At 37.8% G+C, this 11,648-nt stretch overlaps 1 long non-coding RNA gene across 1 annotated transcript in view; it reads right to left on the reverse strand.

Annotated features, from left to right (window-relative positions):
* LOC103899477 overlaps positions 1 to 11,290 on the reverse strand; it is a 24,194-nt gene extending 12,904 nt beyond the window's left edge. Inside the window, exon 1 of the long non-coding RNA XR_657609.2 lies at positions 10,542 to 11,290. This is a non-coding gene — a long non-coding RNA (uncharacterized LOC103899477). The remainder of the gene's footprint in view (positions 1 to 10,541) is intronic.
* Positions 11,291 to 11,648: the final 358 nt, after the last annotated feature.

Below are 11,648 nucleotides of genomic sequence, written 5' to 3' on the forward strand. Positions count from 1 at the left end.
CTAGTGTAAGCATTACCTAGCAACAACTAAAACATCGGTGGATTATCAACTTTATTCTCATCCTAAATCCAAAACACTGTACCAGCTACTAGAAAGGAAATTAACTCTATCCCTGCCGAAACCAGGACACAACCATTAGGGAAACACTTTTGTGAAGCACACATATACAGACTGTATATATAGGGCTCTGGATGAAGATTAAAAATGGAGACAATTTGTTCCTAATAGAGCAATGTCAAGACTATAATTTTCATTACCTTTTTTTAAATAAGAAACTAGGCAAGAAGAATGTCAATATTTGAAGTGAGAACAGGACTGCATAGGGGGAAAATGAAGAGTGACATATTACCGTTTGGAGAGACATCTGTACTTTCCTTCCAGAACTCCTGTGGATTCTTAATTGATAAATTTCCACACCATAGTTCAAAGCTCATGTACATAAATCAACAGTTACAGACTTCAGGACTAAAAGTCATAAATGCTGGCTTAGACATATGTTTCTTCAAGTTATCTTCCCCGAGATTTTGATATTTGTATTTGTAGCATAAAGCTAATTATGTGCTGCTATTAAAGGAGATTATATGAGACACTGACAGTTGGAAAGGCCTAATGACTAGCTGGATAGAAAAAAAATCAACCCATGTTGTTTAGTAATAAATTTGCAGATTTTTTATAGGCATCTTTTATCACCAGCTTCATTATTTCATTCTACCATTTAAAACAAACAAACAAACAAACAAACCCCAAAACCAAACCCAAAACACAACACAACTGGAAAAAAGTCAAGATTGAGAATGCAATGAAATTTATGCTCTCAGCATAATGCATCGTTAGTCATGCAGGTCAGTGCTGTTCAAAAGATGAAAATTCTTCAGAAGATCTAACATCAATTTTCATAACGGTATCCTTTGCTTCTCTGTAAACAACCTGTGGGTATTCAGTGTTACTCTAAAAGAACGGAACCAAACAAATATGCATCTGTTGCATATATGTAAATCCTCAGAGAGAGGGTGCTGAGGCTAGAGTTATTCCCATCATGGACAACCATTTATTTCCTCCAAGTCCTGCAGGATTCAAATAACCAAGATGAATAACTGGCAGTCATGAGAAGACGGGATGATGGAGAAGCTCATGTTACAAGGATTCCTAAGTGTCGGTGAAAGGAAGCCCTCCAAAAGAGAAAAATAAATAAATATCAACTCAGTAAATCTCATCAGTTACACCAAATCTATTTAAAGGTTAACATCCCAAGTATTTTTTGTTCCACATCATATCATTGAATCATTAAGTCCCAGAATAAGTTGAAAGGAACCTCTGAAAGTCATGTGGTCCAACTCTGGACTCAAAGGAGGGCCAACTCAAAGGCTATTGCTCAGGGTCTTAAGTGATTCTGCATTCTATAAAGTTTGATTCATAAATTTCAGTAAAACAGGTATATTTGAACCTCTTAATAGAAGTCAAAAATGAAAAACAGAAAAAAAAGCAAAACCTAAATTCCCCCTTTCAGACAGTAACGAGCCATTTGGACAATTCAAACTTCGGCTTTTTGCCCTGTCTTTTGAAGTGAAAACACCACCTATGTAACCTACTGAAAGAAACCATGTTGGCAATTACGTAGCCCCAGACATAGGGTGCAAAATACGTAAGAGGGCGTTTTTTTCTTCCTCATAACTTAGAAAGCACAAAAGTTGAAAGCCTCGGCTAGCCCACAGTTCAAATAAGCTTGGGTGTAAGTAAGCAATGAAACAAGTTATTCCTGCAAAGAATGAATCTGACAAAAGCGTGTTTCCAAAAGGTAACTAGTCAGGTTTTTTTCTAGCCAAGAGCTTCCAGATTTCTTAGTCCTCATATTTCACGTTCTTTCTCTGTCAAGTCAATGGCACTTCCTACATTAGTGTATCAGAGATCAAAATCACTGTGATTTGTGTAATCTCACCCTTCAGACCCCCTTTTAGAGCTCTGCAACTTGACACTGCAGTCAAGCCACTCATATGTATTCAACAGAAAGCCTGTCCAAAAAACAACCCCACCCCACCTCAGTTCAGCTTTTTTCACATCATGAAAAAAGGACTCCCCCCGCCTTCCTGTTAATATCACTGCCGTTACTATCCCTAATCTACTACTTTGTATTATACTCACAATAAGCTGTTTCAGAGATTGATTAATAATCGAAGCAGAGCTGAGGCATTTAATCAATCTGAACAACAGATTATTGCTTTGTGTACCACAAAGAAAGACAGATTATCCTTTTATTATTGATTAGGCTAGCTACACTCCTGCCAGTTCCATTGCCCTTATTTCTAAACATTTTTGCTCAGCAAGTTTTCAACTTGCACCAATCTTAAAGACAAAAAACATTTCTTGGAGCTTTATACATATCGATCAGCTTTCTACTGTAATTGCCTGACCTTTCTTGGATGATATAATAGTCGTATGATACATTAGCCTATTTACAATGCCTTCTTCCCTTATAGAAAACACACTGAGGATACTTGTACCATTCATAGCCTTTTTCATCTTCCCTTTGTTCAGATACAATACATTCAATCTATACTCTTAACACTTCCAGAGAAGTGGTTCCAACTTACAGGTAAGCACCCAAGTTGCATCATTTCACAAAAAGGGGCTTGGCACTGGACTGCATGGATGGGAGAAGTGCTGCTGAAGGAGTAGACTGTACTTCAAAAACTGGATAGAGTAGTACACTCCAGTAAGAATAATCAAAAGAACTAATTCAAAATGAGAACTAGCTTGAGTTGAGCAGAAATAAATACACAAAATCACCAATACAAAACACTAAAATGTTTGAATATCAGCAGATATAAACAGGAACGTCATATGCAGAACATGAGGCAATCCTCCCACCTTCCCCAGTAGTGTCAGTATCTGCACACACACAAGATCCTCACAAGCACAGCAACGAAATTAAGAGGTTTAGAAAACATGTTCTGTGGGGAAAAAAGAAAAAAAAATCTTTACTTTGAAATTACATGGGTAAATGGAGAACATAACTATCCACTGAATAGGACAAGAATGGTGACTTTTCACTGCTGCCAGGGAAATGAATCAGAAGTAGGCAATTCTTTTTCACTGTAAGTTAATGAAGAACTGGATCATGCCATTTATTGCAATTCTGGAAACTATTTCACTAGAGATTTTTAAGCAGAGATAAAGATTTATGAGACAGTTCAATGGATTAGGTGACCTCTCAAGTTTCCTTCGGCCCTGTTTTTTCTGATTATGTCAATGCTTTCAAACAAAATATTTACAGGCATTGCTAGTGCTAGAATTTGTTTATTCTCAGATTTACCAGGATGAAGAAAGTCAATTTTATATGAAACACTTGTGTTAAGAATTTGCACTTTAACCTTGACTTGGACTATAGAAGTAGAAAACTATTCTTCTCTGCTCAAAGTATCTGCATGATGTGCCAAGATACTGATGCAAAATTGAGACAACAGTGCAAATGCAGTTCTTCTTTGTTGTGACTTAAGAATGTTTGCTATGTTAACATCAGCATACAAATATTGTATTCTCTAAAACTGGAACATCTATTTTCCCAAGTGAGTTCCCACTTACCACTATAAAATCATAATTCTTCATAATTCTTTGGAGAGTTGAACAAATACGCTGTTTTTAATCTTGCTTATTTACCAGTGCGTGCATTTGCTTTCAGAGACCTATGCTTTTCTTGAGTGATCTGCATGGATTCATCCTTTCTGAGACCTAGCTTAAGCCCAAGCAATTTACGGCCCTATTTATGGGTCTGACTCTCCCTCTTTAATTGCAGGCCCAAGATGTAACTCATTTAAGAGACCACAATATTTATTGATTAAGCAACACACTACTAAAACCCTAATATATCAATTAAATAATAAGCTAGCTAATAAACACACAGCTATTATGAATTTAGAATTCTGTCATTTTGTGCACTATCACACACAATTATAAAGTCATTATGTAGCACTCTTAAATGTTACAAATCACACACAACTGCTATGGAATGAAATCCTGTCACTCCTTAGGTGCTGTGCACAGCTGTGAATCGTTGAGCATGTTTCCACTGAGCCTTTGTAACAGAGAACTGACAAGCGTTGGTGATGAAACAGGAAACCAGAATAAAGTATCTGGTTTCGTTGCTTAACAAACTCGAGACTCGGGCCAAGACTCGGTCTTTCCAGAGGCCGGGATGAAGCCTCTGTATCTCTACACTAAACCTTTGGTAAGAACGATGATATTAAAAGCCTTCGGGCAACAGACTGCTGCTCTGTGGCAAAAGAGCAAAGGGCTCCTTTTCCAAATTGGAGCATTGGAGTGTCAGCCGGGCAGCTGCTGCTGCTAACAGGGAAGGCTCAGGGTGCCATAAGGGCAGCTGCTACTGCTGGAAAAAGAGGGCTCTCTTCTAGAAGCAGAAGCAGCATTCATTCTGTGCATAGCAGCAAAACGGAAATTTCACTCTCTGCAGCTTTTTCTTCTTCCCTTGCAGTTCTCTACCCCCCTTTGCCATTTCTCACCCTTTTCACTTTCACAGCAGGGTTTTTATGCACCTGACCCTCTCCTCTCAGAACAACGAAATTCTGCCTGTACTGCTGAAAAGCCTTGCAGCTAATGTCACACCAAACTAAAATAAATCAGCTTTGAGAGGACTAGCATCTTCTAACAAGACAGAAGCTGAAGCATATTCTTTGCCAAGAACATCTTAGTTTCAGGATTATGTATTTAGTGGGCCAAAAAACCTAAGACTGTTTCAAACCATTTGTAACAGAAAGAAGTATTCCCACCCACTACATTTTTTTATTTATTTCATAATTCTGCCAAAGCACACCCTGAGGACTTTGTCTCTTCTCTCCATTCTGGTTCAAACCTACTATGCAGTGAGGCCAGGCTCTCCCTGTAGACAGCATCTTTTCTCTTAGAAGAGAAAATGATTCATCTTACTTTGCTGTTTTTGTCTAAAATGTCTAGTTAGTTTCAAATTCTTTTTTTTTTTAATTTAAAATGCATCTCCAGTATCTGATCACTGTCATCCATTACATATTGATTTGTCCACTGCTTATTTTTGAACAGCAGATGGATGTTAATGTTAAAATGGACTAAACCAGTTCTGTTTGTCCTGAGCGTCTGTGTTAGGTTCTAAGAAAAGAAGGAGAACATAGGGGCAGGCCTCTAGTCAGGAACAACTGAATAATAAGATGACAGAAACTATGTGGTCTACTGGGGAAGGAAGTCACGGCATGGTGCTGAGAACCGGCGGCTCGAGAAGGGACCATGCCTTCCCCTCCCTGGGAAAGGTAGGGGAAAACACACGCTTCGCAGCAGGGACAAGGAAAAACTTCCCCGTGACTAGACCAGCCTGTGCAGAGTTTGCCACTATTCCTAAAATGAGCAAGTTGACTGAAACCAGGCCTGGAGCCAGGACCTGCCCTGCAAGGATGGAGGAGAGGAAGCAGGAGGGGACAGAGAGAGAGATTTATAAATCTTTTCTGGTTGTGCTCTATCTCACCTATATAATGTATCTAAAGAGTTAGGTAATTCAATGTTTAGTCTAATAAATCTGGCTTTTTCATTTCAAAAACCCTTTGAAGTTTGAAGAGCTTCCTATAAGGAAAGACCTGAACAGACTCATCTCAAAGTTCTGACCACATCAGATGCTGACTATGTGGGCATCACCAAGACTAAATGGTGACAACAGCAGTATCTTTATGCTCTAATCCAAGGTTCCAAATATAGATTGGTTTTATTTCAGCATTACATCTAACTATGGAGAAATTGATAAAGTGTTCACAGTAAAGGACTATATTTTTAATAATGTCCCACTAGATTTATTGCAATGACTCCTACTCAACTGTCATTTGTCACTAGTCCAATTGAACAGAACATTTTACCAGACTTCTGTTACATCCGCTTGGTCCCGGCCCTCAAAGGCAGAAAGGTTTGACTTGCCCATTTTTCTCCCCTCCCCTCTAAATATTAGTAACCACTACGGTTGTGATAATGCTTACACATAATTCAATTGACTAATTTAGCTATGCAAAATACCAGTTTTCTCATGTTGCTCAAAGCAATTAAACAGTGAAGTAGACAGTCTGTATATGTCTATTAAGAAACAAGGCCACAAAGGACATATTTTCTACATGTACTTTTTCTACACAGTAAACAACCTTTTTCCTGCCAGATATTTATACCAATGATGCTGTTCATTCTGGGTGTTTCCCAAAATATTAGTATGAATCTGTGGGTCAGAAGTAGTTCATATTTTCTAGTAATCTCATACTTTAAAGAATCCCTGTCCAGTTCACTAATAACTGCTGGGGGGGAGATTCTCATTTATTACATTATCGTTTCTCTTAAATGGCGGCACCAGTAAAAGATCACATAGGTGGCATCACCTACATAAACACCACAGACCCCTGCTCCAAAAAGGTTTATGTATGGCCTTGCTTTGGGTACAGTAAATTTTGATTCCATTATCATGGTAAACTGAGGCACGCATAAGACCATTGCCGGGGTCTCTGCCTAGAGATGGTGATAGTACCGAAGTACTGTTCATAACACTGAAGTAAGATTTATTTCATAATTAATGCATGGTGAAAGTTTTCAGCCCTGTATAAGATCAGGAATACTCTACATACACTAACTTGAATGACAAATTAATCTTAGAAACAATGGACTGTCCCGCTCCGAGAACTTTCATCAGCCAAGTCGTCTCGCTGTGCAACGGTAAGACTAATGGCATCCTTCCATAAGCTGGAATTGGTTATCTTCTCACAGTATTGGTCTAATTATGCTTTTAATCTGTTTTTTTTTCTTTTCTCTAGGGTTCCAAACCTCTAGCAATCACCTTTTCACCCACTGTTTTCATTCAGCAGTCACACTTTTCACCCATGGTTCTATTTATTGGCAGGTTTTGGAATATGTCAGGAAAGCATTTTGCAGACAAAAGCAGTCATCGCTCCAAATCAACTGGAAGCTGCATGGATTAAGTTAGCACAATACAGAAATCAAGTCAATAAACCTACTGAAAGGCATGCTAACATTAACTGAAATTCTGTTTCGTATTGCCCATATTGCCACAGCTTCTGTTTGGCTCAGTGCTGGCCTGGCAGACATTCCTGTCTGCCTGAAAAATGCAGGAGAGACCAAATTTATCTTCTATTCAGTATCTGCAATCATCTCCAGAAGCTGTCAGTAATAGACTTGTGAGATCAAAAATTTAGAGACGGACAAAAAAAAAGTCTTAAAACAGTTACTTAAAATACACATTCTTCATATTAAGGGTGTGTTCACATAACCATTTTCATTTGTATGAGAAGCACACTTCTGAGGCAAATCTCCTGATTAGACTAGAGCTTGTTGGCAACACACCGTCCTCAGCATCATGTTCTAGTCTACATATTTACTCTTACTGCTTGCTAATCGAGACAGTCATTTGTTCTCAGGAGGCTGAACGGTCATCTCTGGTAGAGCCCCTGGAAAAGCAAACTGGTTTATTGTGTGTTCCACACTTTGGGAATTTGTTTCTATTATATATTTGGACAAAGATCTTTAGCAGCAGTATCGGGGGAGGTTGGAGGGGAAAAAATATTGTTTAAAAAAAAAAAAAAGGGAGCATTTCCAGTTGCCATAACCATTTCAAACGTCTAAGCAGTTTTTGTCCATCCCAGTGAATATTTTTGGTACAAGCTAAACTGGAGAGCTTGAGAGAAAGGAGGAGTTGAACTAACGGTGGAAAAAAACCCTCGCATCTCGTCTGTGGGTTCAAGTCTTGGGTCCAAATCTCTACATCACCAAAACCATCAAACAGTACAATCCTCATGTTCCAGATAAGTATCAAGCACTTGCTTACATGGAATCAGTTTCTTCTGTCATGCAACCAAAAGCATCTTCGGAAGAATGCAAGGCTGTCAGTTAAAAATAATAATAGAAATAATTAAAAAAATTGCAATTCTCTATGATGTCATCAAACCAGCTACAAAAGCACTCACATCTGTTTCATTCTTCAGTTATCTAAAAGCAGCTCTTCATACAAAAATTTTTCCTCAAATTTTATTTTGTTTGCATTTATTTATTGAAATAATTTAAAAGTTCCAGGAAGGGCTCAATAATCAGGTAATAAAATGTTCCTCATGTTCTCCACTACATTACCTCATGATCCTGTTTTTTTTGTTGGTGTTAACGCTACCCCCTGCCCTCAATGGCCACGTGCTGTCTGTGTGTTGATATGGAGCCTTCGTTAAAGGTCAGAATGAGATTCAAAGGCACAGTTATTAAAACAAAGAGAAAGATTGCCTAATTTCCATGATCTGAATTCTTTCATTATTTATTACTACTTTACAGGCGAAAGGGCGGAATTATTCATGATAATGGAATACATTAAGCAAGTCATCTTTCAATTGGTTAAACTAATTTAAGCTTAATTCATTTTCTTGCAACAGTTTGCACAGACTCCAAGAAAACATTAACTGTGAATTCCCCATTTACGATTTCTAAAAAAAAGTCTGCATTGTCTATATTTCTGTCGTTGTTCAGGAATGCTAGATTTGGTGTATTCCTATGAACAAGATCATTCCAGATTCTTATAACCAATCTCAAATATGATTCTGATATACATGATGCACTTCTTGCTCACTCTGAAGAGAAACTTGTCTTGTATGAAAATGAATTAATGCGTAACTCTCATATATTTAAAACTAAAATAATATTAGTCTATAGTAATATTATTATTTTCAATATTATTGTAACTTTTTAAAATACATATATACTTTATATGCTGCACTCCCTGTACTAGCGGAAGAGATTTTCCCCCTAAACTCCATGCCAATATTTTGAAACTATTGAAAATACAGCACTCTCGCTGAACTGTTTACATTATGCCCAAAGATGACCGATGAATAATACTGCTGTACACATACAGTTCAAAATTATTTACAAAGCAAATATTACATAAAAGCTCACTGGGGACTCAGAGCTTCACTCCTGCTCTAGCTCCCTAGCTGTAATGAAATGGTGCTTCTCTGGTATGGTTAACTTTTGTGTACACATCTTCGACATCCGAGTAGTGCATCTACATGGATATACAAGGTTTATTTTACAAAACTGTTTAGCAGAATTTAATACAGCTGTTGGAATTTTAACTCTATATTTTTGGAAAGGAATGCAATACATATTAAAAAAAAGTCATTTATTATGTTATGTCTGGTATATGGAATATTAACTAGTTACTCCAGATTCATCAGTTGAAACTTTCATTCTAATGTCAACATGTACCCTGCAACAGGACACGTGAAAATATTGATAGTGTAAAGAGACCTACAACCTGGAAGATGGATAAAGGCTAAAAAAGACAACTACGTTTTCCTAAAACAACACGTCAGACAAAATGATCTTTTTGCATCTGTGGACCTTCCCTATGAAGAAACTGATAAAATCATATATGCATTCAAGCCTAATTTCTACTTTATGGGTGTTTTGGGGTTTTTTGGTTTTGTTTTGGTGGTTTTTTTTTTTACTTTTTTTTTTCTTTTTTCTTAAAAAAACCACCAAACAAACCACAAACCAACATTCCCCGGTTTTTTTTACCTTTTTTTTTTCTTTTTTCTTAAAAAAAACACCAAACAAACCACAAACCAACATTCCCCTGTTTGCATTCAAATTTCACCTGAAGGCAGAGGCTATTTTTTTCAAGATAAAGTGGAAACAAAGTAAATTGAATTTGCTGCACTTGAGACTTTGTTCCATTCACAATAAACATGTATTTGGAGAGAAGTTTTATCGGTACATCAAGACATGGCCAGATTCATTCTGGTGTGACAGAGCAAGTGAAATTAGCAGATCTCTACTGATTTTGGGCCCTGGAATTCAGCCACAGGGAAGTCCTGTTGCCATAGAAGACGTTGTAATTGGAACAAAAGAGTTTTTCCTGTTTTCATGTAACTATTTCCAAGCTAAATAGTAAATAAAGCAGGGTAAATCTTTCCTGGAGATAGATACACAAGTGTGCTACTTTTCTTCCTCTCATCTTCACCAGTCTTCTACAATTGGTCCAGGGCTCCAATTATAATTCCTCAAAGAAAACAATGCCAGGGAGAAAGCTATTCTCAACAGCAGTGAGTCCCTTAAAGTTAGTGATGGCTGGGTCTTGACTGGTTTGGTCACTGCTATGTGAAGCAGTGTCAAGAAATGGATCCTGAGACGGGACCAGTCAGAACAAACAGTGAAGTCCTGCATGACAAAGAAAGGCAGGAATTCAGAAGCACATTTTCTGCAACATGCATGACCTTGACCTTTAGGGTGAATTTCCACTTACCCCAAAACACTGAAGTGTGCCTCATTTCCCTATATTCTACTGTGGGAATAGTCTCTCAATTTAAGCTATGAGACCTGCTTAATAAATTAATCACCACTATAGAGCGTTAAAAGCTTGAAAAATATCTATTAAAATCATTAGCTTCAAAAAACATACTCCAGGTCTTTGTTAGTTCACTACGTAGGGGAAATTGCTACAGAAATGTTACTACGGGCAAGAACATATGCTTATTTACCTTGAAGAGGTTTTTGTTGTTATCTTGACCTCTCTTCCCTCTCCAAATCAACCCAAGCTTCAGAAGATTCTCTTGAAAAACTATTGAAAAAAAATCATCATTCTTCATGTGGTCAATAAAGTCACTGCAGAGAACAAACACACAAATGGAAGTGGAACTCCTACAGAATGTCCCTTTCAACTGAAAGCAAGCTCAGAAAAATAACACTCTGTTCAGGATGGAAAATTGACTTTTTAAGGTTGTTACAGAAGGAGATGTATAAAAAAAAAAACTTGTGCTGCCTAGAATGTTTTGTCTGTGAATATTCTCAACATTTCTCGTACTGACTCCAAAGTACATTGCTCTCAGGACTTGCACGCCAGCGACAGCGGTAGAAAGAACAGCAAAATACAGCAAAACTGCTCCAGAGCTGAAGACCAGACTATTGGCCAATAAAGCCTGCATGTACATTATCAAAAAAATGGTGGCCAGATATTAATCCGAGCGATACCTGTGTATGCGTGTGTTTTATTTTGAGGTCCTATTCCATCTATCATCCCTTCTACTATGCAGTACAGGTATTCCCCCGTCAAGATCAGGTCCAGTCACGTGGAGACATTGTAATGGATTTCCCCAGTTACCAAGCACAGATGTAGGTCTGTTTCATCACCCATCAAACCATTTCTGTATCAGCTAGCTACAGCAAATCTTGATGAAAGATAAAATATAGCATGTGTGGTGGTGGGAAGGTCTTTCACAACATATCCCGCCCCCCCCAAACCAAAAAAAAAAAAAAAAAATCAGTGCCTGCCTATCATAACACCAGCATAAAAATAAAAAGAATAAACTTTTCACACTAGGTTTTGGAACATTTTTCACTTTGGCAACACATCAAATACTTTCACGTCTCACAGTTTTACAAAGTCAAGTGTTGTGGGACGCATAGGTTACAGTTCCACCAAAACTGCCAGCTCTGGAAAGGAATTTAAAAGCTCTGGGCAAAGAGATCCAACACAGTAAGACAGAACTGGCAGCATTTTACAAACTGTTTGTGTGCCAAAATGACAACGTCAGCCAGTGAGTCAGCTGTACGCCTCTATGTTCCCTGGCACACTAGAAAAAGCCCCA

The sequence above is a fragment of the Aptenodytes forsteri genome, unplaced genomic scaffold (assembly GCF_000699145.1).
Source record: "Aptenodytes forsteri isolate BGI_AS27 unplaced genomic scaffold, ASM69914v1 Scaffold371, whole genome shotgun sequence".
Classification (NCBI taxonomy): domain Eukaryota; kingdom Metazoa; phylum Chordata; class Aves; order Sphenisciformes; family Spheniscidae; genus Aptenodytes; species Aptenodytes forsteri.